Below are 25,380 nucleotides of genomic sequence, written 5' to 3' on the forward strand. Positions count from 1 at the left end.
ATGATCTCTGTTTAGATGCAAATATTCGCAGAAGCTTGAAAGCAAGATTAATGATTCTTTGCTTTCAATATAAAATGTTCCTAAACAATGAAAGTAGGACATTTTTTTTTGCTAAATTACTGTAAAATTTCAGTTACCATTTCTTTTCAGCATCATTTTATAAAATGTGTTGATGCATGCTAGTATTTCCCCAAAATATTCATATTAGAAAATCAGTGTAACGTGTTTCAATAAGATTTTGGGAAACAAAAATAAACAAGCATTGACAAAACCAGTAGGTCTGAAATGGTAGTCAGCTTTTTAATTTTGGCAATGCGTGACTTGTTTTGACATGGTTTTTGTAAAACCTTATTGATGTGAGAGCTGACGGACCCTCCCCAATATAACAAACATTGGCAAAAGCAAAAAAAAAATGTTGGTCTCAAAAAAAGTACACACTGCCACATTAGTTACTGGCACTGAACAAAACTACTTTGTGTGCTGATATGCTTCTCGTGGAAGAGCAGAATGCTGTCACTCACCGTGAAGCCAATCGATACAGAGAGAAAGTTTCAATAAACACAAAAGGTCATGGTTAATGCCAGACCAAATTAGGGGCCCAATTATTAAATAAAGTCTCAAAAGTGCAGGCACCCTTGGTATATGTCCTTGCATTAAGGGCAGCTATATGGCTTTCGTGAATTCACAACGATTTACAGCAGTAGGGCAAGAAATAGTATTCCTAGAAAATATTTGTGAACTGCATTTTAGCATGAGCAAATATGCATGTGTAGGTTTGCTCATGCGAACACCTGAGTGTTTGCAAGTTTATTTTCCCTCCAACCACTTTTTTCCCAACTCTGGAAGACTGTTTACTTCTGCCATAAATTTCCAACATTTCTCAGTATTGGAAAAGATTAGAGAAGAGTTGTTGAAAACCCTTAAAACATGCAAGTTAGTAGGTTTGCATAGACTCCAAAGGACATTCCAACCCTGGAACTATTGTTTACCACTACCTTCAGTCCCAGTATGTAGATCTGCGGAAACGTAGCAACATAAAGGGATTGCTAATATTCAAACACTTCTATGGTATGAGCCCTGGTATAATCAGAGAGGCTGTATAGGAGCTCTTATATAATGAGATTGCTGCCATAATTTGTCGCTGCACAACATGGCACCAAAGGGACAAGTGGATTTTGTTAAGGGACAAGTAGATTTATGAAGCATCCTGCCCCATGTACAAGTAGATATTTTAATAAATTCCACACCCCTGGGTTGGGGAAGGAAATAAGAAATTAGCTTCAATATAATGCATTGTGTACACTTTCTCGTTATCTCGCTGGTGCAAAGCCAGAGGCTTGAAATGTGAAAGATTATAAAAATTCAGCTGTCCCAAGGAAATACTTTGGTGGCCTTCCCACCTAATCACTGTCGCTCTTTTCCGCTAGCACGGCATCTGCATCCTCTGTGATCTCCAGCAGTGCGTTTAGGTCAGGGCTTTCATTCCTCCTCAGGAGCTCTGTATTTTCTCCTTCCTCTCCCCCAACTTCCACCATCTCAGTGGCCTGTACTTCCACTTCTCCATCCCGGACCTTCTTCACGTAGAAGGTAAAGGGTGGCACCTTGTAGACCGCTGTCTTTGACCTGGCATAGACTGGGTGGTCAGGTGTGAAGGACTTCGTCAGGTGTGAAGGACTTCTTCAGCTTATCCCTAGAGGTCTTCATCTTCTCCCGCCGCTCGGCGGTCACAATCTTAGTACCCAACTTGTTCATCTTCTTCTCCAGAGTGTGCCGGGTCTTCTCAATGTTCTGCTTGGTCTTCTCCAGGTTTTCTTTGGTCTTCACCTTTGTCTTCTCCATCTTCTCCTTGGAGAAGGCCTTCTTGATGTCGTCCACCTTCTTCATACCGGTTTTCTTGATGCGTTCTGCCCGCGATTCCTCAATGATCTCTTCAATTTCCACCTCCTCGTCCGAGGACAGCTGGATTCGCTGCTCGTCCTCGGCGTGCTCCTCGTTCACATTCTCGTCACATTCTTCTTCCTGCTTCTCAGCGTCCTTCAGAGATATGCTGATGCTCAACTTCGATGGGAGTTTCATCTCGTCCTGATAGATCATGACTTTGAAGTTCCTCCTTCTCAGCAGCTCCGACTCATTGACTTCCAGCTTCTTGATCTGGCCGGCCTGCTTCTCCAGGTTCTGCCGCACCGTCTTGAAAATCCTTTTCTATTTCATTAAAAAATTCTGACATGCAGTCTCCCAAGATGGCCACCAGAGACAAAAGAGCCCAAATGTAGCCCAAATATCACCCAGATGTAGCCCAAGTATAGCCCAATGACAGAATGTCCCAGAGTGTTCTAAAGAACAACTAGAGCGCTAACAGTCTTACTTATGACAAAAGTATGGCATACCAGAAGCCATCTTGATTGGAATGTAGTGGTAAGTCTGAAAACATTTAATTTAAAAAGGAACAAAATGAGGGGATTCATTTTGCCATAGAAAGTATGATTAGTGCTTCAGAAAGAAAAATTAGGGCACATTCTGAGTGACTTCTCAAATCCTCTTCTATTTCATTAAAATAATTCTGACATGCAGACTGAAACATGCACTTTGAATACCAGCAGCAGACTTCCCTGGTGAGCAGTAGCTTTACTACAGTGATCTAATGAGCAACTAGAGTGCTAACATTCAGAATTTATGGCAAATGTGCGACACATCTGAATGCCTTCTTGATGGAACCAAAGTAAACAAGCATTGAAAATGCAATAGATCTCGCCCTCGTTTAAGTTAAAGCCATTCTGTTTGTAATGAGGTGGCTTTTTAGATTTGCTTTTATTAGTGTTTTTCAAACTTTCACGTAAATGACATCCATATGTAGACATATATGTATATGTATGCATGCATTTATATATGTATTTATATAGATATGCAGATTATATATGTTTATATATGTATGTATATATATACACATACATATATATAAATGCATATGCATATATATGTGTATATGTGTGCGTGTAGAGAGAGGTAGAGAGGTAGAGGTAGAGGTAGAGACTAGTAGAGAGTGAGTAATTGAGAGTAGAGAGTGCGTAGTAGAGAGTAGTAGAGAGCAGTAGAGAGAGTAGCAGAGAGTGAGTAGTAGAGAGTAGTAGAGTGAGTAGTAAAGAGTAGTAGAGAGTAAGTAGTAGAGTGAGTAGGAGAGAGCAGTAGAGCGAGTAGTAGAGAGTAATAGAGAGTGAGTAGTAGAGAGTAATAAAGAGTGAGTAGTAGAGGGTAGTAGTGAGTGAGTAGTAGAGGGTAGTAGTGAGTGAGTAGTAGAGAGTAGTAGAGAGTGAGTAGTAGAGAGTGAGTAGCAGAGAGTGAGTAGCAGAGAGAGAATAGTAGAGAGTAGTAGAGAGTGAGTAGTAGAGAGTAATAAAGAGTGAGTAGTAGAGGGTAGTAGTGAGTGAGTAGTAGAGAGTAGTAGAGAGTGAGTAGTAGAGAGTGAGTAGCAGAGAGAGAGAATAGTAGAGAGTAGTAGAGAGTGAGTAGTAGAGTGAGTAGTAGAGTGAGTAGTAGAGGGTAGTAGAGAGAGTAGTAGAGAGTGAGTAGTAGAGAGAGAGAGAGTAGTAGAGAGTGAGTAGTAGAGAGTAGTAGATAGTGAGTAGTAGGGAGTGAGTAGTAGAGAGAGAGTAGTAGAGTAGTAGAGAATGAGTAGTAGAGAGTGAATATTAGAGAGTAGTGGAGTAGTAGAGAGTGAGTAGTAGAGAGTAGTGGAGAATATTCCAAAGTTTGGCACAACACCACTTGCACAACAAGTCCAATCGAATCATATCACTTAGCGAGTCCTTATTGAAGTGCTGAATCTTAGTGTATATTCAAATGCTTTTATTTTCCTTAAGTTTATGTACCACAGCCAGCCGACGCGTTTTGTTCTGTACAACAGAACTTCTTCAGGGCGTTCTTATTTCCTTCAAGTTATGTCGGTATCCTGTTGTCATATAACTAGATATTTCTTCCAAATGTTAGACGAGACGTAAGTACATTCTTATTCAAAGTGACTAGGTATCAATTTTACCCACACAATTCGGGCAGACTTGAGTAATTTATAGCATCCTCAAAGTCAGTCTTTCAAAAATTCGAAAGTATAGGACATGATAATCCAAATCCAAATGTTTCTCAAGAAAAGTCATTTTCAATCGTTCGGAATATCGCGATTACTTGTGGGACCCCCTGAGCAGGCCTAGGGGTTCAGGGTGCTTCCACCCTGCTCCCTTTGCGTGTTTTGCACCTTTGTTTCACTGCTTTCTTGTGCCTTCGTTCTACCGAGGCACAAGATGGCTGCTGTAGGAGAGTGGGGTCTGCAATCCTATGGTCACCCCAGATTTTTGCTTTTTGCTTCACTGGTTTACGACTTTCCCTGGCTGTGGGCCTGCTAATCAGACCCACAGCCTCGCTGTTCTCTTTCTAAATTGACAACCATGTACTTTAGGTGCATTTACCAATTGGTACTGGGCCACCTTATCAGTCCCTGTAACAGTGTACCTTAGGTATCCAGGGCATAGGTGTACCCAGGGCCTACCAGGGGCTGAAGCATGTATTATGCCACCCCTGGCTGGCCATCTAAAACTGACACAACTGGCTGCATGACAGCTGGGGCAAGGTGGTGTAATCATCCTTTGCTATAGATATAGTATACCTATATCTAACCCTAAAATGGACACATATATTCCTATCAGTCACTCCTATGGCAGGCCTTATCAATCCTGAAGGCAGAGTGCTTGGAATTATGTGAGATGGTGCTCTGGCATGAGCTGAGCCCGTCTGCAGCTTGCGGAACCAAGTCCTAATAGCTGTTCCATGATAACGCTATACCATATACTCTTAAGTGCATTATCAACCTCGCGGTTACATGCTAACTCTGGTATAGCATTATCAAAACATGTCGAGTAAGGTGTCATACGAATTGGAATACTACCCCCTCGCCAATTCTGGCGACGGGGGTAGCATTCCACCCTTCTAGAGGGGCACGACATGTATGTAACTGTGAACCCCGGTTAAAGTTAACTCGAGCCTTGGCATCACAAAATGGATGCTGCCACCACAGACACAAGTCTGACCTCCTGCTGCTGGGAGTCCTTCCAGCAAGAAGGCTTGGACAAAGGGTTTCCTGCCTTAGGAGGTGCTAGCACCACCCCAGACAGGATTTTGTGTATTGCGGTAGGGAGGCCTGAAAGGAATGAGACATGCCTGGGGCACACAAGGTGCCCTGTGCATACACCGGTTCAAACCAGTTGCTGGGGCATCCCTGCCCCAGCTCTGGCGCGAAAACCGGACACAGGATAGGGGGAGTAGCCACCCCCCTTCCTGGTCCCACCCAGGGGAGGGACCTAGTCAGTAGTGCAGCCCCCTTTAGGAGAATAAAGGTAGGAGCTGGTCCCATCCAAATTAGATTAATCCTGAACTTCTCTACAAGAAGAAACTCTGGACTTCGACGTTCTGCTCCACAGAAGACTAAAGAAATCTCCCTTGTGGTCAAGGAGTGTCCACCCTGCAACTGCAGGCACCATCAAGCGTCCAGCGGCTTCACTTTGTCGTCTTCCCTCGAGGATCCAGACTTCAGAGCCCGACGAGACCCGGATTCCCAGACCTCTCCGACCTCAACTCACATCTGCAGCACAGCTGAGACCCGTGGGTGCGACGAGACACGTGGGACCGGCCATCTTGAAAGAAACTGCACTTCGCTTCCAGCACAACTCCAGAGGTAAACTCGACCAAGTGCTTTGGGGACTGAGAAGCCCCAGCCCCAAGCAGCTCCTGCACCGAAGATCAGCCCTCCAGCTTCCACGAGATCTGCGTGGGGCCCTTCTGCTTGTTTGCTGCTCGACGCGTTGTCTGGTCACTTGACGGCTGGCTAGTGGCCTCCTAGACGACGAACCTTGAAATCTTCACTGCTGGCCTGGTTGCTCCAGACTGGCCCTTGCTCCCTTCCAAAATATGGGCACCCCGGACTCTCCTAGTCCGCACCAGACGCTTTTTCCACTCACCGCGTGGGTTGCCTTTGCCAAGGCCTGTTGACGCCGAATCCGGATCCAACACCGCCGACAGCGAGAGCCTGCGTGGGACAGCTCGTGCCTCCATCCTGGTCGTCGAAGACACCTCCTGGTCCACGTGGCTGCAGAGTCAAGCGTCCACTCTTCACCTGATCGCGACGACGACATCTGGTTCCTTCCTGGTTCCACCCCGGTCACTGGCTAGTGACTTTGAACACTGTCCCCTCTGCTTTCAGGTCCTCTTCTTCACCAATCCACCCTTGGATCGCACCGGACATCTTCCTCCTGGTCGCCTGCAGCATCTTTTCTTCCAGGCTCCATAGACTTCAACGCGAGAACCCGACGCACTTTGACACCTATGCACCCGCAGCCCGTGGGTGAGGTAACGAGAGCATTTCGGTGCTCAAGGGTAGTTTAACTGTCCTAGTGTCCAGTTCCACAGTCGTTTTTGTCCTAACTAGTCAGGATTGTCCGTACTTACCTTTTACTTGAACTGTACTGTCCATAGACGTTGTTACGCATCTCGCGTGTGAGTTCACACACTGCACGCGCGTTCCGTGGGCCTCCTATTACTTACCTAGAGTTAGTGTAGCGTGGTCCCAACGATCCTACAGCCTCTGGACAGCTCCATTCCTCTTATCGACTTTCACATTCCACTTACTTAGTATATGGTTTGTCGTGCCCCTAGGGCACCATTGTAATTTTGTGCAACTTAACGTATTTTTCCAAAGAGATTGTCATGTGCTTAGCCCTCTGACCTCATAAAGAGTTCAGAGGTGTTTGTTATTAATAAATATACTGTTTATTTTCATAACAACCTGTGTGGTGTCCTTTCATCTGGTATTCAAGGGGTTATATTGTGGTAAAACAGCTGGCTTCACATGCCAAAAGAGTTTAGCCTAAGACAGCTTTGTCCATGCTACCATTAGGATAGCTGGTCTATAAGGTTGACTTACAACCAATCAACATAAGGGTTGTTTGGACTGATACAAGGTGATCACTAGAACTAGTGAGCATCATATATCAGGCCAACTTCTCACAGCTGCTAACACTTCCTGGTTTGGAGTGTTGACAGACAGTGGCAGCCAATCAGCATGCCTTCCCGAGAAAGCTGCATGCTCATTGGCTGTCAACACTTCTAACCAGGAAGTGTTGGCATCCATCTTGTGCTAGTGTTGACAGACAGTGGCAGCCAATCAGCATGCCTTCCCGAGAAAGCTGCATGCTCATTGGCTGTCAACACTTCTAACCAGGAAGTGTTGGCATCCATCTTTTGCTCGATAGACAAAGGCAAAAGAAAGCAAAAAAACAAACGTGAAGAACACAAAAAGGGGACAGGGTTGATACACCCTGACACCCTAGGCCTGCCCAGGTGGTCCCACAAGGGCAAAAAAGGACCACATTTTTTTTTTTTAAACCTGGTCTGTTTTTTGAAAAATTACCTCACGGGGGGACCAAATCGCGGGGGCATAGTGATAAAGAAGTGTGGGCGGTCCACGATCCCCCATACACTTCCCCGGGGACTGCCGCCCCCGGGGCAAAGCAACGCAGCCCCTTGGTGCATACTGGAGGCTCCTGGTGGGCTAGTTGGCCCCCAGGGACCCCCAGTATGCAAGGGGAAAAAGTTCCTACTCTGCAAACACGCCAGGGGGTTGCGTTGCAGAGAGGTGTAAAAAAGAGTGTGGCCTCATTACACCTCTCTGCAATGCAGCCCCCTGGCGCATACTGCATGTTCCAGGTGGGCTAGTTGGCCCCCAGGGACCCACAGTATGCAAGGGGAATTAGTTCCCCCTCTGCAAACACGCCCGGGGGCTGCATTGCAGAGAGGTGTAAAAAAGGGTGCGGCCTCATTACACCTCTCTACAATGCAGCCCCCTGGCTTATACTGGAGGCTCCTGGTGGGCTAGTTGCCCCCCAGGGACCCCCAGTATGCAAGGGGAATTAGTTCCTCCTCTGCAAACGTGCCAGGGGTTGCGCTGCAGAGTGTTGTAAAAAGGGGGCGTGCCCTCTGAACACCTGCCTGCAAAAATGTAGTAAATCAGTATAAAAAAACAACAAATTATTACATTTAAAAATTGTCATTTCAAAAACAGTTGAAATTCAATGAAAAAAACATAGGTTTCAGGCCTTATATAGTTAGGAATTAGCATTTAAAAACCTTGCAAATTCACTGAAAAAAACCATAGGTTTCATGCATTATATAGTTAGGAATTAGCATTTAAAAAACCTTGCAAATTCACTGAAAAAACCATAGGTTCCAGGCCTTATATAGTTAGGAATTAGCAGTTTAAAAACCCTTGCGAATTCACTGAAAAAACCATAGGTTTCTGGCCTTATATAGTTAGGAATTAGCATTTTAAAAACCTTCCAAATTCACTGAAAAAACCATAGGTTTCAGGCCTTATATAGTTAGGAATTCGCTTTTAAATAAACCTTTGAAATTCACTCAAAAAACTATAAGTTTTAGGGGTGGTATAGTTAGCTGGACATTTCACTCATACAAAACCAATGAAATTGCTCCTATATAGTTAGTTGTACTAACTATATTTCGCGCACCCGCAATCCACTGCTGATGTCACATATTAGATCATTCATGACATGGTCAGTGACATCACTGATGACATCTCAAATGACATCAATGATGACATCACTGATGACATCATCCACGTGACAATCACATACACCTTTTCATACACTAGTAAAATCTTTCATCACTCTTTGTAAAATACAGAGTAATCTATTTGAATCCATTGACACAGCAATACAAGTATTTAAAAACCCACTCATTGATTCCTAGATGTATACACACATCTAATCACTTACCTGTAGATTCACTCATACATGCTGTCAATGAAAAATAGAACACTATCAAAAATACTTATACACCTATATCGACATTACACACCAGCACACAACCTATCCACATATGAAGTTATCCTACTCACTTATGCAAACAATGGATCATAATTACATACTTAGTTAGCTACACACTTATACAAACACCACTTCATCTATTCATTTAGATAGTAAGTCATATTTAGTATATTATAAAATCATTATTACAAGTATACAGTTATCCATAGTCACTCACACAATCATTGAGTCTTATGTATACTTATTTATATACAACAACTGACACATACACTGCCTTTTATTTTTCTAGTTTGTTGGACATGTACCATTGAGAAATATATTTGCTCATCACCACACCCATAAAGATATTCACTCACCCAAACAACTGTTAGAACATGTAGTTTTAACTTCATATATCTACTGAATGAACTATTCACACATCTTTGGGCAGTCACACACCCTCCACCGAAACACACACACATTCACTCTCCCATACAGATACTCAATTAACTAATCAATAACTAATATAGACTTTCACATAGCTAGTAACCAACTGGAGAACCATTTTATAAAACAACTGACAAAGTGATACAGATATTCACACAGTTTAGTCACTATCCACTATATTTAGTGAGACACTATACATTGTTAAAGTCCTCCATCCAAATATTTATTTTTATATATCCACTCATACTTCAATGCAAATTGCTATATATATATAATGCATATTTAAATAACGAAGCAAACCACATTCACTGGATGATGTCATCAGTGATGTCATCATTGATGTTATTTGAGATGTCATCAGTGATGTCACTGACCATGTCATGAATGATGTAATATGTGACCTCATCAGCAGTGGATTGCGGGTGCGCGAAATATAGTTAGTACAACTAACTATATAGGAGCAATTTCAATGGTTTTGTATGAGTGAAATGTCCAGCTAACTATAACACCCCTAAAACTTATAGTTTTTTGAGTGAATTTCAAAGGTTTTTTAAAAGCTAATTTCTAACTATATATATATATATATCTGGGGAAGGAGTTTTTGGAATATTTTCTGCGCTTAGCCAGCAGCGCAGTACAGATGGCCCTGCTACACAAGTGACCCCGGACTGACTGGCATCACACTGCCTCGCAGTGTTCGGAAGGCTCGAGGGATCGAGAATACCGGTGTCCACCGTGACATACATAAGGCATATGCGGTGTGAGGTATTTGACCTCTGTTAGGGTGTTATGTAGCTGCATAGCTGCCCCCGCAAATCGACTTCATGGAATGCAAGGTTGTAGCAGTCCGAGGGGACCGGAGGAGGCGCTTTGGTTTCTGGGTATGAAAAAAGGAGTCACGGCATCCAAACCTGCACGGACACTTTAGCCAGTAACATCATGGCATTACCCCTCACACCGCCGACCCAGATGCATGAACAGGTTGCATTCTGGGAGTTGGAGTCTGCTTAATGGTTTGCAACCACCAACAGGTGAGCTGACTCTGCTTGGGGAGGAGCGAAGTGTCGCCAGCAACATTTAAGCGAAGCAGGACTGTCGGAGTGAATTGATGGACTCTTGTTAGTGCAGGACGCTGAAGAAGGCAATATTCACGCCGAAATGCATTCGCCGCCACTAACCTGTATACTTACGCATTAAAGTGCCTTCAAAGGAAACCCCTCTGGCCTCTGCTGTTTCTCTCTGGGGAAGGTGTTTTTGGAATATTTTCTGCGCTTAGCCAGCAGCGCAGTACAGATGGCCCTGTTATACAAGTGACCCGGACTGACTGGCATCACAGTGCCTCGCAGTGTTCGGAAGTCTCGAGGGATCGAGAGTACCGGTGTCCACAGTGACATACATGAGGCATATGCGGTGTGAGGTATTTGACCTCTGTTAGGGCGTTATGTAGCTGCATAGCTGCCCCCGCAAATCGACTTCATGGAATGCAAGGTTGTAGCAGTCCGAGGGGACCAGAGGAGGCGCTTTGGTTCCTGGGAATGAAAAAAGGAGTCACAGCATCCAAACCTGCACGGACACTTTAGCCGGTAACATCATGGCATTACCCCTCACACCGCCGACCCAGATGCATGAACAGGTTGCATTCTGGGAGTTGGAGTCTGCTTAATGGTTTGCAACCTCCAACAGGTGAGCTGACTCTGCTTGGGGAGGAGCTAAGTGTCGCCAGCAACATTTAAGCGAAGCAGGACTGTCGGAGTGAATTGATGGACTCTTGTTAGTGCAGGGCGCTGAAGAAGGCAATATTCACGCCGAAATGCATTCGCCGCCACTAACCTGTATACTTACGCATTAAAGTGCCTTCAAAGGAACCCCCTCTGGCCTCTGCTATTTCTCTCTGGGGAAGGAGTTTTTGGAATATATATATATATACATATATATATATATATATATATATATATATATATATATATACACACACACACATATGTATATACACATATATATATATATATACATATATATACATATATACACATATACATATATATACATATACATATACATATATATACATATACATATACATATATATACATATATATACATATACATATATATACATATATATACATATACATATATATACATATATATACATGCAAGCTCCAAAATCCTAAAAATACCCAGCCGGGTTTAAGGAAAAACAGCACTCACGCATCTAGCAGCATGTCATCAAAGGGCTTTATTCAGAACAAACGCGTTTCAGGAAAAAATCCCTTCGTCAGTGTTCACATCGGAAACACGCTATGTGGCACCATTATCTATGTTTGCAGATGTCATAGAAACAAACAGTGGACTACATCACCGGCGCTAATTCGCGCGCCATCTTTAAGTGTGTGGTAAGTAAACATGCATCATTTGAAACATAAAATGGGTTATTCACTCCATATTTAAAGCCGTGTATCGGCAAACGTTGATTCCAGTCATTGCTTGTAATCATTAGTAAGGCAAAATAATCCAAACTAAAAACAAGAATAGACATCATGCAAAATATCGCAACATCCACATGAAAACCACATTAAACGATAATCACGGGGGCATATATCTTGCCGTGGATCGGCACAGGCAGCCAAATATTGGCTGCAAAAACTAGGAATTTATTCCCAATTGTTTCCTGATGCAAGAAATACAATAAATGTATAAGTTTAGGTGCAGCTTAAGACAAAAACCCATTCATATGCATATTGTTTTACAAATCAGTCAAACTTGCACATTAAAAAATTTCAAAAAATTCAGAAAATGCCATATCAAAGAATTGCAGAATTATAGAATTACACATTGATATACTACTGATTCATCATCCTAAGTGTGATGCCAGTTCTTCACCCATGTTCAGGCCCTTTGGCGCCCTTGTCTCTAGATCAACAATATATCGAGATTCTAATCTCCTGAGTGTTTGTAACCTGTTGCCTCCTCTAGGATTTTCACTGACATAGTCTAGGCAAAAATATCTCAGGAGATTCCTGTCACTCTTGTGCTTCAGAGCAAAATGTCGAGCCACCGGATACGTGAAATCTCTATTAGTGATGGCTCTCATATGCTCGAGCACCCTTAGTTTGACGGGGTTGATGGTACTCCCAACATATCTCAATAAACAAGGACATGACAGACAGTAAACCGCATGGTCCGTGTGACAAGACATGAATTTGTCAATTTTCTTGCCATCTCTACAGCCAGGGACTACATATGTTAACGTTCTCTTGCTGGCTGTACAGGCTTTGCATTTCCCACAGGGAAAAAACCCTTTTGCATCTTTTAAGGTACCTGTTTGTTTTTCTTGAGGCTGCAAGTAACTATGGACCATCTGATCACGTAATGATCTTGCCCTTTTGAACGTAATTAGTGGTTTTTCTGGAATATCTGGCCCTACAATCAAATCCGATTTCAAAATGTGCCAGTGCTTGGACATTATGGATCTCAATTTGTTAGAGTTAGCAGCATATGGTGTTATCATGCGGAATTTACCATCTGAAATGGGGCGTGTTTTCTTAACAAAAAGGTCTGTACGGGGTAGTTGTCTAACTTTATTCAAAGTATCCTGGAGAATTTGCCCACTATATCCTCTAATTCTGAATCTCTCCATACTCTCTAATGCAGCTTGCTCAAAATCCTTGGTCTGACTACAGTTCCGTTTGAGTCGTAAAAATTCCCCGTATGGGATGCTATTAATGAGTTTACGGGGATGGCTGCTTGACGAGTGCAATACACTGTTCCCAGCTGTTGGTTTTCGATAGAGTTGGGTGCATAAGTGTCCCTCTCTAACACTTACTTGTAAATCTAAGTAGTTAACACTGTCTTTACTCACATCACCAGTGAATTTTAGATTGCACTCATTCTGGTTAAGTATTTTTATGTATTCTATGGCTTCCTCTATAGACCCGTCCCAAACAAGGAACAGGTCATCAATGTACCTGTGCCAAGACACCACCTTGTTAGTCCAAACTGCGTTCTCCGGGGCCCAGGCTACCTGCTCCTCCCACCAGCCCACGAATAAATTCGCGTAGCTGGGGGCGAAGCAGGAACCCATGGCCGTGCCAGAGAGTTGGCAGTAGATGGTATCAAGAAAGAGAAAGATGTTATTACGCAAACAAAATGCAATCAATTCTAGTAACATTTTGTTGTGCATTGCGTACTTCAATTCTCTTTTCTTTAGGAAATATCCCACTGCATGAAGACCTTGCTCATGGTCTATGCACGTGTACAAGCTTGTAATGTCCAATGTGATTAGTATATAAGAGGATCGCCAGGTTAACAATTCCACCTTCTCAATGAAATCAGTGGTATCTCTGATATAAGAACTCAAAGATAGCACAAAGTCAAAAAGAAAATGGTCCAGAAATTGAGAGATTCTCGGTTAAACCTCCTATAGAAGAAATAATGGGTCTCCCAGGGGGACTGTCACTGTTCTTATGGATCTTAGGTAGATGGTAGAAACAAGGCAAAATAGGGTTCATGATCTTCAGAAAAAGGTATTCTTCAAGATCCAACATCTGTTTATCATGCCATTTTTTGAGCAAAATGTACAAGTTGTCAATGCTTTTCAGATAATCTTGTTTTTTTATTGGCATGTAGCAGGACACATCTTGTAATTGGCGCATAGCCTCTGAGACATAACTCGACCTTGACATGATCACGATGTTTCCTCCTTTGTCGGAGGGTTTGCACACAATTGTTTTGTCCTCCATTAACGTTTTGATTGACAGTTTTTGTTCTTTTGTGATATTATGAGATTTTGTTCTCTCTTGATTATGGTCTCTCCTCATGGCCATCAGATCCCTAATGACCGCATCAGAAAAAACCTCTATTGCATCAGTTGCAATCTGGGGGACAAATTTTGATGCCAATTTGAATTTGCTTTTGGACGCCTCTTGATCAACATCAATGTTCCTCAATCTCTGTGTGAGAGTGTGGCCACTCCCCACTATTTCCATGTCTCCTTCTTGTCTAAGATTTTGCAGGACCTCGCACGCTGTTAGGTCATTGACAGATAAAAGGTCAGTGTCTTTCTTGTTGTGTCGCAGTTGTTTTGCTTCTTTCACAGTAGGTTTTGTCTTGAAGAACTTATGAAGTTTGACCTTTCGGATGAATTTGTATAGGTCAATCCGGGTTTGGGTGTATTCCATGTTGTTATTTGGACAGAACGTGAGACCCAGCTTAAGAACAGATTCCTCCGCTGGTGTCAATGTTCGCTGGGACAAATTCACAATGGTTAGCTGGTCAGATGCTCTCACCATCTGCCTCTCCTCTTGCTCCTGGTTACCCTTGGGACTGTTCCTGTTTGTGCGGTTCCTTTTCCCCTTCCAACCGAAGGGGAAGAAGGAGACATGGAAATAGTGGGGAGTGGCCACACTCTCACACAGAGATTGAGGAACATTGATGTTGATCAAGAGGCGCCCAAAAGCAAATTCAAATTGGCATCAAAATTTGTCCCCCAGATTGCAACTGATGCAATAGACGTTTTTTCTGATGCGGTCATTAGGGATCTGATGGCCATGAGGAGAGACCATAATCAAGAGAGAACAAAATCTCATAATATCACAAAAGAACAAAAACTGTCAATCAAAACGTTAATGGAGGACAACACAATTGTGTGCAAACCCTCCGACAAAGGAGGAAACATCGTGATCATGTCAAGGTCGATTTATGTCTCAGATGCTATGCGCCAATTACAAGATGTGTCCTGCTACATGCCAATAAAAAAACAAGATTATCTGAAAAGCATTGACAACTTGTACATTTTGCTCAAAAAATGGCATGATAAACAGATGTTGGATCTTGAAGAATACCTTTTTCTGAAGATCATGAACCCTATTTTGCCTTGTTTCTACCATCTACCTAAGATCCATAAGAACAGTGACAGTCCCCCTGGGAGACCCATTATTTCTTCTATAGGAGGTTTAACCGAGAATCTCTCAAAATTTCTGGACCATTTTCTTTTTGACTTTGTGCTATCTTTGAGTTCTTATATCAGAGATACCACTAATTTCATTGAGAAGGTGGAATTGTTAACCTGGCGATCCTCTTATATACTAATCACATTGGACATTACAAGCTTGTACACGTGCATAGACCATGAGCAAGGTCTTCATGCAGTGGAATATTTCCTAAAGAAAAGAGAATTGAAGTACGCAACGCACAACAAAATGTTACTAGAATTGATTGCATTTTGTTTGCGTAATAACATCTTTCTCTTTCTTGATACCATCTACTGCCAACTCTCTGGCACGGCCATGGGTTCCTGCTTCGCCCCCAGCTACGCGAATTTATTCGTGGGCTGGTGGGAGGAGCAGGTAGCCTGGGCCCCGGAGAACGCAGTTTGGACTAACAAGGTGGTGTCTTGGCACAGGTACATTGATGACCTGTTCCTTGTTTGGGACGGGTCTATAGAGGAAGCCATAGAATACATAAAAATACTTAACCAGAATGAGTGCAATCTAAAATTCACTGGTGATGTGAGTAAAGACAGTGTTAACTACTTAGATTTACAAGTAAGTGTTAGAGAGGGACACTTATGCACCCAACTCTATCGAAAACCAACAGTTGGGAACAGTGTATTGCACTCGTCAAGCAGCCATCCCCGTAAACTCATTAATAGCATCCTATACGGGGAATTTTTACGACTCAAACGGAACTGTAGTCAGACCAAGGATTTTGAGCAAGCTGCATTAGAGAGTATGGAGAGATTCAGAATTAGAGGATATAGTGGGCAAATTCTCCAGGATACTTTGAATAAAGTTAGACAACTACCCCGTACAGACCTTTTTGTTAAGAAAACACGCCCCATTTCAGATGGTAAATTCCGCATGATAACACCATATGCTGCTAACTCTAACAAATTGAGATCCATAATGTCCAAGCACTGGCACATTTTGAAATCGGATTTGATTGTAGGGCCAGATATTCCAGAAAAACCACTAATCACGTTCAAAAGGGCAAGATCATTACGTGATCAGATGGTCCATAGTTACTTGCAGCCTCAAGAAAAACAAACAGGTACCTTAAAAGATGCAAAAGGGTTTTTTCCCTGTGGGAAATGCAAAGCCTGTACAGCCAGCAAGAGAACGTTAACATATGTAGTCCCTGGCTGTAGAGATGGCAAGAAAATTGACAAATTCATGTCTTGTCACACGGACCATGCGGTTTACTGTCTGTCATGTCCTTGTTTATTGAGATATGTTGGGAGTACCATCAACCCCGTCAAACTAAGGGTGCTCGAGCATATGAGAGCCATCACTAATAGAGATTTCACGTATCCGGTGGCTCGACATTTTGCTCTGAAGCACAAGAGTGACAGGAATCTCCTGAGATATTTTTGCCTAGACTATGTCAGTGAAAATCCTAGAGGAGGCAACAGGTTACAAACACTCAGGAGATTAGAATCTCGATATATTGTTGATCTAGAGACAAGGGCGCCAAAGGGCCTGAACATGGGTGAAGAACTGGCATCACACTTAGGATGATGAATCAGTAGTATATCAATGTGTAATTCTATAATTCTGCAATTCTTTGTTATGGCATTTTCTGAATTTTTTGAAATTTTTTAATGTGTAAGTTTGATTGATTTGTAAAACAATATGCATATGAATGGGTTTTGTCTTAAGCTGCACCTAAACTTATACATTTATTGTATTTCTTGCATCAGGAAACAATTGGGAATAAATTCCTAGTTTTTGCAGCTAATATTTGGCTGCCTGTGCCGATCCACGGAAAGATATATGCCCCCGTGATTATCGTTTAATGTGGTTTTCATGTGGATGTTGCGATATTTTGCATGATGTCTATTCTTGTTTTTAGTTTGGATTATTTTGCCTTACTAATGATTACAAGCAATGACTGGAATCAACGTTTGCCGATACACGGCTTTAAATATGGAGTGAATAACCCATTTTATGTTTCAAATGATGCATGTTTACTTACCACACACTTAAAGATGGCGCGCGAATTAGCGCCGGTGATGTAGTCCACTGTTTGTTTCTATGACATCTGCAAACATAGATAATGGTGCCACATAGCGTGTTTCCGATGTGAACACTGACGAAGGGATTTTTTCCTGAAACGCGTTTGTTCTGAATAAAGCCCTTTGATGACATGCTGCTAGATGCGTGAGTGCTGTTTTTCCTTAAACCCGGCTGGGTATTTTTAGGATTTTGGAGCTTGCATTTTTCACACGGACACCGTCGTGTGACAGCACCCGCTTCTGTGAGTGACTCGTTGAATGGTGTAACCGGAGCTTGGACATATATATACATATATACATATATACACATATACACACATATATACATATATATATATATATTTTTTTTCCTCCTTTGCTTGTGTTGCAGCCACCGCACACCAAACCAGAGGGCGCGTCGTCGCTCCGGATCACCCAAGCTCGATCCGGTAATTATATTGCCAAAACCTAAGTTTCCCCAAGGACGGACGGTGCCTTGGTGAACAAACCTGCTGGTTCAGGCAAAACGCGTACAAGCAACCGACAAATAAAGCCTATTTTGTCACTACATGGCGTCGTCCGTCCTTGGGGAAACTGAGGTTTTGGCAATATACATATATATACATTATAAAAGCTTCCACCACGTATCCCGTTGTGGCCTTGGATTACTTTGAAGAGGGTGATCGTTGTGGCATATACTTTGTGTCTGCCAGGAGCGTGATACAATGCCCCGTCCATACAAGTTGTCCCGGAATTTTGCTGCCATTGTGGCAGAAACTTCAAGGTATTGAATGTTCCAGGACCACCTCAGAAACGGGTCAGGCAAGCGGCCGCTGTCAATGGCAGACTGTGACTTTACGGGGAGGCGGGTTGATTTCCTCCTGCTTCACTGCCGGATTTTGGTTCCAGCTATTTTTTTTAATTGTATATATGTATATAACAATTTTGAATTGAGACTAGCTATCAAACAGTTTCTACTGTTGTAAATATAAAGATGCTGAAAATATGGTTTATATAATTAGGTACTATACCTTTACTTCTATCAGTAGTTAATTGGTTACTATTGATGCTTATGACCTCTCCAACACTTCATTGCAACAGTAGTTCTATTCAAATGTCCTCAATCTTTATAGTAACAACACTCTCTGTCACTTAAGGTGTTTTTTTTCGTTGTATATTATTTATAAAAACTACCAATCCCAGAATGCAATGGGAAGGGTTTGTAATGCATAGCCTTAAATCTGTGGGAAAAAGTAGTGCCACCTACCGTGAGAAAGGGCGCATGCCCGAAACGCGTCGGTGTGATATTCTGAAGATGGAGTTTGCCGAATAAATATGAGCTAAAACTGCAATTCCAGAGTGCGGCGTCTTTACTTTTGTGAAAAAAGATTTCCTGGATCTGTGGTTGGTCCCTTGCACGCCGGCACCCGCTGCTGAGCGCTTCGGACTGAACCGCCATTGCTTGACTTTGATGTAATCTGGAAGCGCCCGAGTTGCACTAAGAGAAGCCGAAGGAACTGCGTGAGCTGAATGACAAGCCAAACAAAGTGAATCTCCTTAGAAGCTGAGGGAAGCAACTTCAGTAACGACCCACGCCGTGCAGAGCCCCAAAGGACGGGGTTGAGAACGCCGCCCAACTGGGAGCCGGCCAGCGTGGTGAGTGAAGCGACGGTTGTTTTTGAAATACGGCTTGATCTTGTGCCCTCGAAGCGACTTGAGGAAGGAAAAATATATCCGACAAAGAGATATCTATCTGCTTTTTCGTAACCTTCCAGAGCGGGAATTGCATCTCTGTAATATCGGATGATTCTGTAGCCATCTGTTGTTTGACACAATACCAGTGATTCGAACTGAAACTGTGTTTACTCTCGATAAAATTGAAGTCACATGTTTTGAACACATTACTGACTCTCTGAAATAACCATGGAGGCACGCAAAACGAAACGCTTGACCAAGATAGCAACAATGTTTCAAACTGAGACTCAGACTGATAGTACGAATGCCAGTGACAGTGCGCAATCGTCTAATCAAGACATTACACTTAAACAGTTATTCTTTCAACTTGAAAAATACTACAAACGAGAAATTAATAAGAGTTGGGAATCTATAACCTTACAAAAATATCTTGAAGTAGATAGGGTACCACGTGGATTGCGAATTCTGACAATGCCCACGTATCCGGACACTAAAAAAGAAATGTTTCTAGAATGGGGGGAGAATAACATGCAATGCAGCAAAAATATGATGCGCATTCTTATTAAATTTGCGGACAAAAACCTTGAAGAGATACATGATCTAATTAAAGAACTAGAGGGTAAAATCTCACTAAAGGACAAGAAGGAAGTAGAAAAAATGCGAAAGGAAATGGAGGACCGCCTAGAAAAATATGAGGACGAAGTGCAACAAAGGAAACAGAGAAAATTCCAAAGAGATGAAGCGGATTACAAGTATGGAAGAATCCTGACATTTGCCAGGCGCTTCGATACCTTAAAATCAAACATGGGTAAACAGACACACTTATCGATAAGTGGTTCAGGTAGTGAATCAGATGTAAGTATAGCGGAAGGATTCACCCCGAAAGGTCCCAAACTCCAAACCAACTTGTCTATTTTAGAGGAAATGTGCCTAGTGAACCTCGATCAAAATCTGTCAAGAACACGGGGCCAGTCGAGGGGAAGAGGCAGAGGCAGAGGATTTGGAAGAAATACTATAAAGTCTTCAAGAGTCGCGCAGAACCAGAAGGTCAAAAAGCAACTACGGCAACCACAAGAACATACCCACTACGGAACAGAAACAAGAACCAATAGGCAAAGAAAACTTGATAATAAATTTATCAAAACATATTTTGACACCAGTGGAAAATCAAGTGCTGAATAAAGGGCTAAGTTTCTGTCCACAAAAACATTTCAACTATACGGACACAAAAATTGATATGTACAGGTTTATACGCAAGATTAAACTGGCAAAAATCCATGCTAACAATGGGGAAAGAGCAAAAGGCATGACAGAACCACATGAGGAATCTGAAAGTGCTACAAATATGTCTCAATCAGAACTGACAATTGATCTAATACCGCATCTAAAGGTTTTATATGATTTGGCCAATGAGTATGATAATGACGAAATATCTGAAATGTCAATGCTACAAGAAATGGGACTAGTGACTGGAATGCATCAAACCTGTAATTTACGGGCGAAATCAACTTATTGCCCACAACTATATCCAGGGAACAAAGTAGATCTGTTCTCAGAAGCCGTAATGACGGAATTGGAAAAATTGGAAAAAGTAAGAAATGTTACAGTGGAAAACATTACCAAAAATGAACATGCTGCAATCCAAGCATTAGCACAAAATAAGGAAATAACAATAAAACCTGCAGACAAGGGCGGGAATATCGTCATTCTGAACACCACAGATTATATAAAAGAAGCTCTACGTCAGTTAGAGGATGGATCAAAATACAAGAAACTGATGTCCAATCCGATCAGCAGGATGAAAATCAAATTGAAAAGTATGCTGGATGAATGGCATGAACAAAAAATTTTGAATGATGAAGAAGTGAAATATCTTTGGAAAGAGAATTCAACAATACCAACAATTTACTTCTTACCGAAGGTTCATAAGACCTTAATTGACCCACCGGGGAGACCAATAGTATCCTCGTGCGACTCCATGTATGAGAATACATCATCCTACGTTGATCAATATCTGGCTCCAATGGTCAAAACTCTAGCTTCATACGTCCAGGATACAGGAGATTTCCTACGCATACTATCGAACATTACCTGGGATCCCTCATTTCTATTAGTTACAATAGATGCGGTATCCTTGTATACCTCCATTGAACACATTATAGGTTTGCAGGCATGTGCATGCTTCCTCAAACAAAGGAGTATATCTCAGTTGGAACACTCAGCTATGCTGCTAACCATGATCGACACGTCTAAATAACAATATCTTTCTTTTTAATCATGACATATATCAACAACTGTGCGGATGTGCTATGGGCGTCTCCTTCTCCCCCAATTATGCAAACTTAACAATGGGGGGGGTGGGAGAAGGAGATTGCATGGGGTCCAGAACATCAGGAAGAATTGGAAAAAGTGATGTTCTGGTCTAGATATATAGACGACCTCTTCCTCATTTGGAAAGGAACCAAAATAGAATTCATGCAATATTTCTCCAAACTGAACAATAATCAAGTGGGACTCTCATTCACATGCAATACAAGCAAAAGCAGAATTGACTATTTAGATATCACTATCTACATAGATAATGATCAAATCAATACTACACTTTACAGGAAAAGCACCGCAACGAATAGTATTCTGCATGCCAAAAGTTTTCATCAAAAATCAGTACTAAAAAACATTCCATTTGGAGAATTTGTACGAATGAAAAGGAACTGCTCAATGGAAGAGGAAGCCAATACCCAAATTCAAAAATGTGCATCAAGACTTGAAGCAAGAGGATACAGGAAGAGAGACCTTGATAAAAGCATTGAAAGAATTAAGCAAAAATCTAGATCAGAGATCTTAGTGAAAAAACCACAAACTGATACAATTACCAATGTGTGGAAAAGTAAATTTTGCCATGTTCTGTGTCCCTACGTGTCATCCATCATATGTTATGTGTGCATGATTAAATATGCATATGCATTCCCCATGTTCGATTCAAGACGCAATTATAGTTGTGTCCACCTCTAGTATGTCAGTTTCCAGTTCTCGTGAATACTACGTATATCAGGCCTATGTAAAGCTACGTTGCCACGTTTCTCAGTGTGCACGTTATTCCATTGTAAAGTCCCCGTTTCTAGGCCTCAAAAGGGCCTGGACACAAGATTCAGCTCCTGTCTCCTAAAGCCTCGCTGAGGAGCGATACAGCCCCCACCTGTATCCTCGACCCTTCACTTACTTCCTGCCTCACAGTGCCCGGTTCAGGCTGGCTCAGCCTCTGAGTCTGCCAAGACTATGTTATGAGTCCAGTTATCAGTTCAGCCCTCCTTCCCTGCATTCCTAAAGCTACTGAATCGCATCAATAGTTTCCGTCATTGTCTAGCCTTCAGGGCTCCATGTTAGAAAATACTGTATTTAATGGTCATTTAATATTCTTCATCACGCACTACATGTAGAATAATGCATGGTCCAGTCTTAGAATCAAGTTAGCCTTTCCCCTCTTGACTTCTAGTTCATATCAACATGTTCCCTAAACATCAGATACTAGATAGGGTTTAGGTACATGTCGCTCCGACCCTCCAGACTTCAGTCTCTGCTCCTAGCACAGAGTTCATAGCCCCCAGCTTCTCCTAGTGATACGTCATTGCTAGTTTGCGCGCACCATCAGGTTAGAGGTCCCGGCTCCTCAGGTAGCCCCCTCCATGGTTTCCGCCCCATTCATGACATATTCTGTTACGTTTGCATCACATGTCTATGTATACGCCCTGTTACACCTCTTTTCACCCTTATCTTTCGCGACTGCTACGCGTCACACCTTCTGCTCCACCCACTGCTACGCCTATTGCAATGTAATGCTATGTGTTTGCGTTATGTATATATGCTCATGCACTGTTATTAAAGAAGTCGTCCTTTTCCTTGTCCCGATCCTGACACCAGCAGCGCTGCTGGGCCCTGCCATCCTATTCCTATGCAGGTTGTCCTGTTCCTGTCCTTTATGCTGTAATAAACCTGCGAAACTCCTACTACCTCGAATTTTGACTCTTATTTATTGAGCTATCTGTTATTCATTTATACATTCAAAAATAGGGTATTATTTATTTATTTACCACATAATGGCGCCCGAACAGGGACTTGCCCTTTCCCCACGCGTCGGTGAAGCCACGCCGACCCCCTGACCCTCTGCAGTCGTGACGGAACTCTTCTGCGCACCGGCAGATATTTCTGCTTCAAGTATCCCTCAAGCCCACGGAGGAGACGGAGGAGGCGGTCCAGCATCCAAACGAGACGGTGGAGGAACGCGGCGAGTCCCGACCAGAGCCCAAGCCAAGAGTCCAAGGTCCGAGGTATCCGGAGGCCCACCCGTAACTGAAGTCCGAAGTTCGTCGTCCGTCGTCGTAGCAGTCCAGTCCAGTCCGAGGCCTTCCGTTCTTGCTGCCCGGTGAGTACCGTTACTGGGGTGGTATCTAGACAGGGTCAATCTAATTGACTCTGGTCCGTGGGTTGGTGGTACACAGATCCACAAACGAAGTGTCCACTTCGGTGGATGCGGGTCCTGACGTGTCTCTTTATGAGACCGGTAAGTTTCGTACTGTTTCAGCAGTGCATCTAGTTTCTGTTCTAGTCAGTTCTGTTCTCGAGAAAATTCATGTATTCTGTGTTCCGTATTCCAGGTAGTATTCTGTTCGAACTGTTATTTTAAATGTTCTTCATGTATTTTAATGTCGTGGTATGAATGGGGAATAAGTATCGTGTTTATTGTGTATTGTATTGTGTCTAGATTACAGTGCAGTCATGCCCTTGTTTTCCAGGTTACGTCAGTTAAAAACTAGAAAGGGTCTGCTGGAAGCAGCAGTTCCAGTTCCGCCTAGGGACAGTCCAGGTCATTTTATGTATCAGAAGCATGGCATAAGCGCCATATTGTATCTAGATTTATGGGTAGAGTATACCAAACAGTTAGAGGAAAAGTATAGATGGCCCGTATCGGGTACATGGGATGCCGAATGCATCATGCGAGTAGAAGAAGCATTATGGAAAAAGAAAGCCAGACAGTCACAGAAAGATGCCATCGAGTTATGGCGCAAAGAAGCTCATAAAAGAACTGAAAAGGAAATCAGAAAGTCAGAATTAAGTAGAGAATCCTTAGAACGAGCACAAGAAAAAGAACTAATCGAGATAGGTGAACAAGTCAAAGCCGAACAGTCAGACAGACAGAGGCATGCCCTTCTTAGGGGTATGTATCCTCTCCTTGCCGAGGGCTTGCCAAAAGCGACCCCAGAGGCATCCAGTAATTTCCCGCCACCATTAATTCCGACCAAGCTACGTCACAAACAGACCGCAGCTGATATTTTTATTTCGTCCTATTTGGACGACACAGTCCCAGAGTATGCAAATCCTGTTCGCGCTCCGCCAGTCCCTGTAAATCAGGCACTTCCCGCTCCTCCAGACACCGGAGTACCTGTTACGGTACCCCCGGTCCAGCCCGCCATACAAGTCCAGCCTACATTTCCATTTCCCACTCTGCCAGGACGAAGAGCCTCAGTAGACGACTCTAGTTTAGGGGCCGCAGGGGGAGGTACTCCTCAAACCCCGCCGCCACACAAGCGTTTAACGACAGCCGAATTACATGCACAAGCGTCACAGCGTACGCCCAGACATCAGACTGTAGCAGAAATAAGAAAATCCCTTGCCGAATGCGGCTATGATCCAGTCCCAGGCGAGGATAATATGGTTTTATATTCATTCCGCGTAAGAAAGGTGGCCGAGTATCTAGTCACCTTACCGAATATGAAAGAAGATCTAGACAGAATATATCGTTTCATCCGTACAGGGGATGATCCAGAAAGTATTAGCGAGGCCATGTCTCAAAGGAAAGCCGAGATCCAGCTCATGATATTAAAGTTTCTGATCAATTGTCTAATAAGAGAACAAGATTACCCGTCTAAAGATCCGGCTGAAATGAAAACCCTGACAAGGTGGAGTGATAATATAGCCGAGGGTAAGCACAAGACCGTCGGTGCTATGGAGAGTATGTACAAGAAAATCCGTAGAGAAATAATGAAGATACACGAACAACGTAAAGCAGCACAAGTAAGCGAGAAAGAAAGTAACTCTGATACTGAAGAGGTAGAGGACGAGAATCCCGCCAGAATAGCGTATGTAGGAAAACCTAGATTTCCAGATCGCCATTTACGCCTAGAACACAAGTCTATTTTTCATTCTCCAGCACCAGAACAAGGTTCACTAGAACAAGTATTTCAAGCTACCGATCACATTCTGAAATCACGAATCGGTTACAGTGAGTTAAGTACCATGCATGAACAAGAACTAGCCCGATCAGCAGTCCGATGGATTACTGATTCTACCACTTTTCCAGACGAAATAGTGGCACAGATGTTTCTGAAA

General features: G+C 42.8%; 1 protein-coding gene and 1 pseudogene across 4 annotated transcripts in view; both read right to left on the reverse strand.

Annotated features, from left to right (window-relative positions):
• Positions 1-25,380, reverse strand: part of TANC2 (tetratricopeptide repeat, ankyrin repeat and coiled-coil containing 2) — a 2,511,073-nt gene that overhangs the window by 1,694,982 nt on the left and 790,711 nt on the right. The gene's annotated exons all lie outside the window — the stretch shown is intronic.
• LOC144756513 (caveolae-associated protein 1 pseudogene) lies at positions 1,297-12,774 on the reverse strand (annotated as a pseudogene).

This window comes from Lissotriton helveticus, chromosome 5_1 (genome assembly GCF_964261635.1).
Source record: "Lissotriton helveticus chromosome 5_1, aLisHel1.1, whole genome shotgun sequence".
NCBI classification, from domain to species: domain Eukaryota; kingdom Metazoa; phylum Chordata; class Amphibia; order Caudata; family Salamandridae; genus Lissotriton; species Lissotriton helveticus.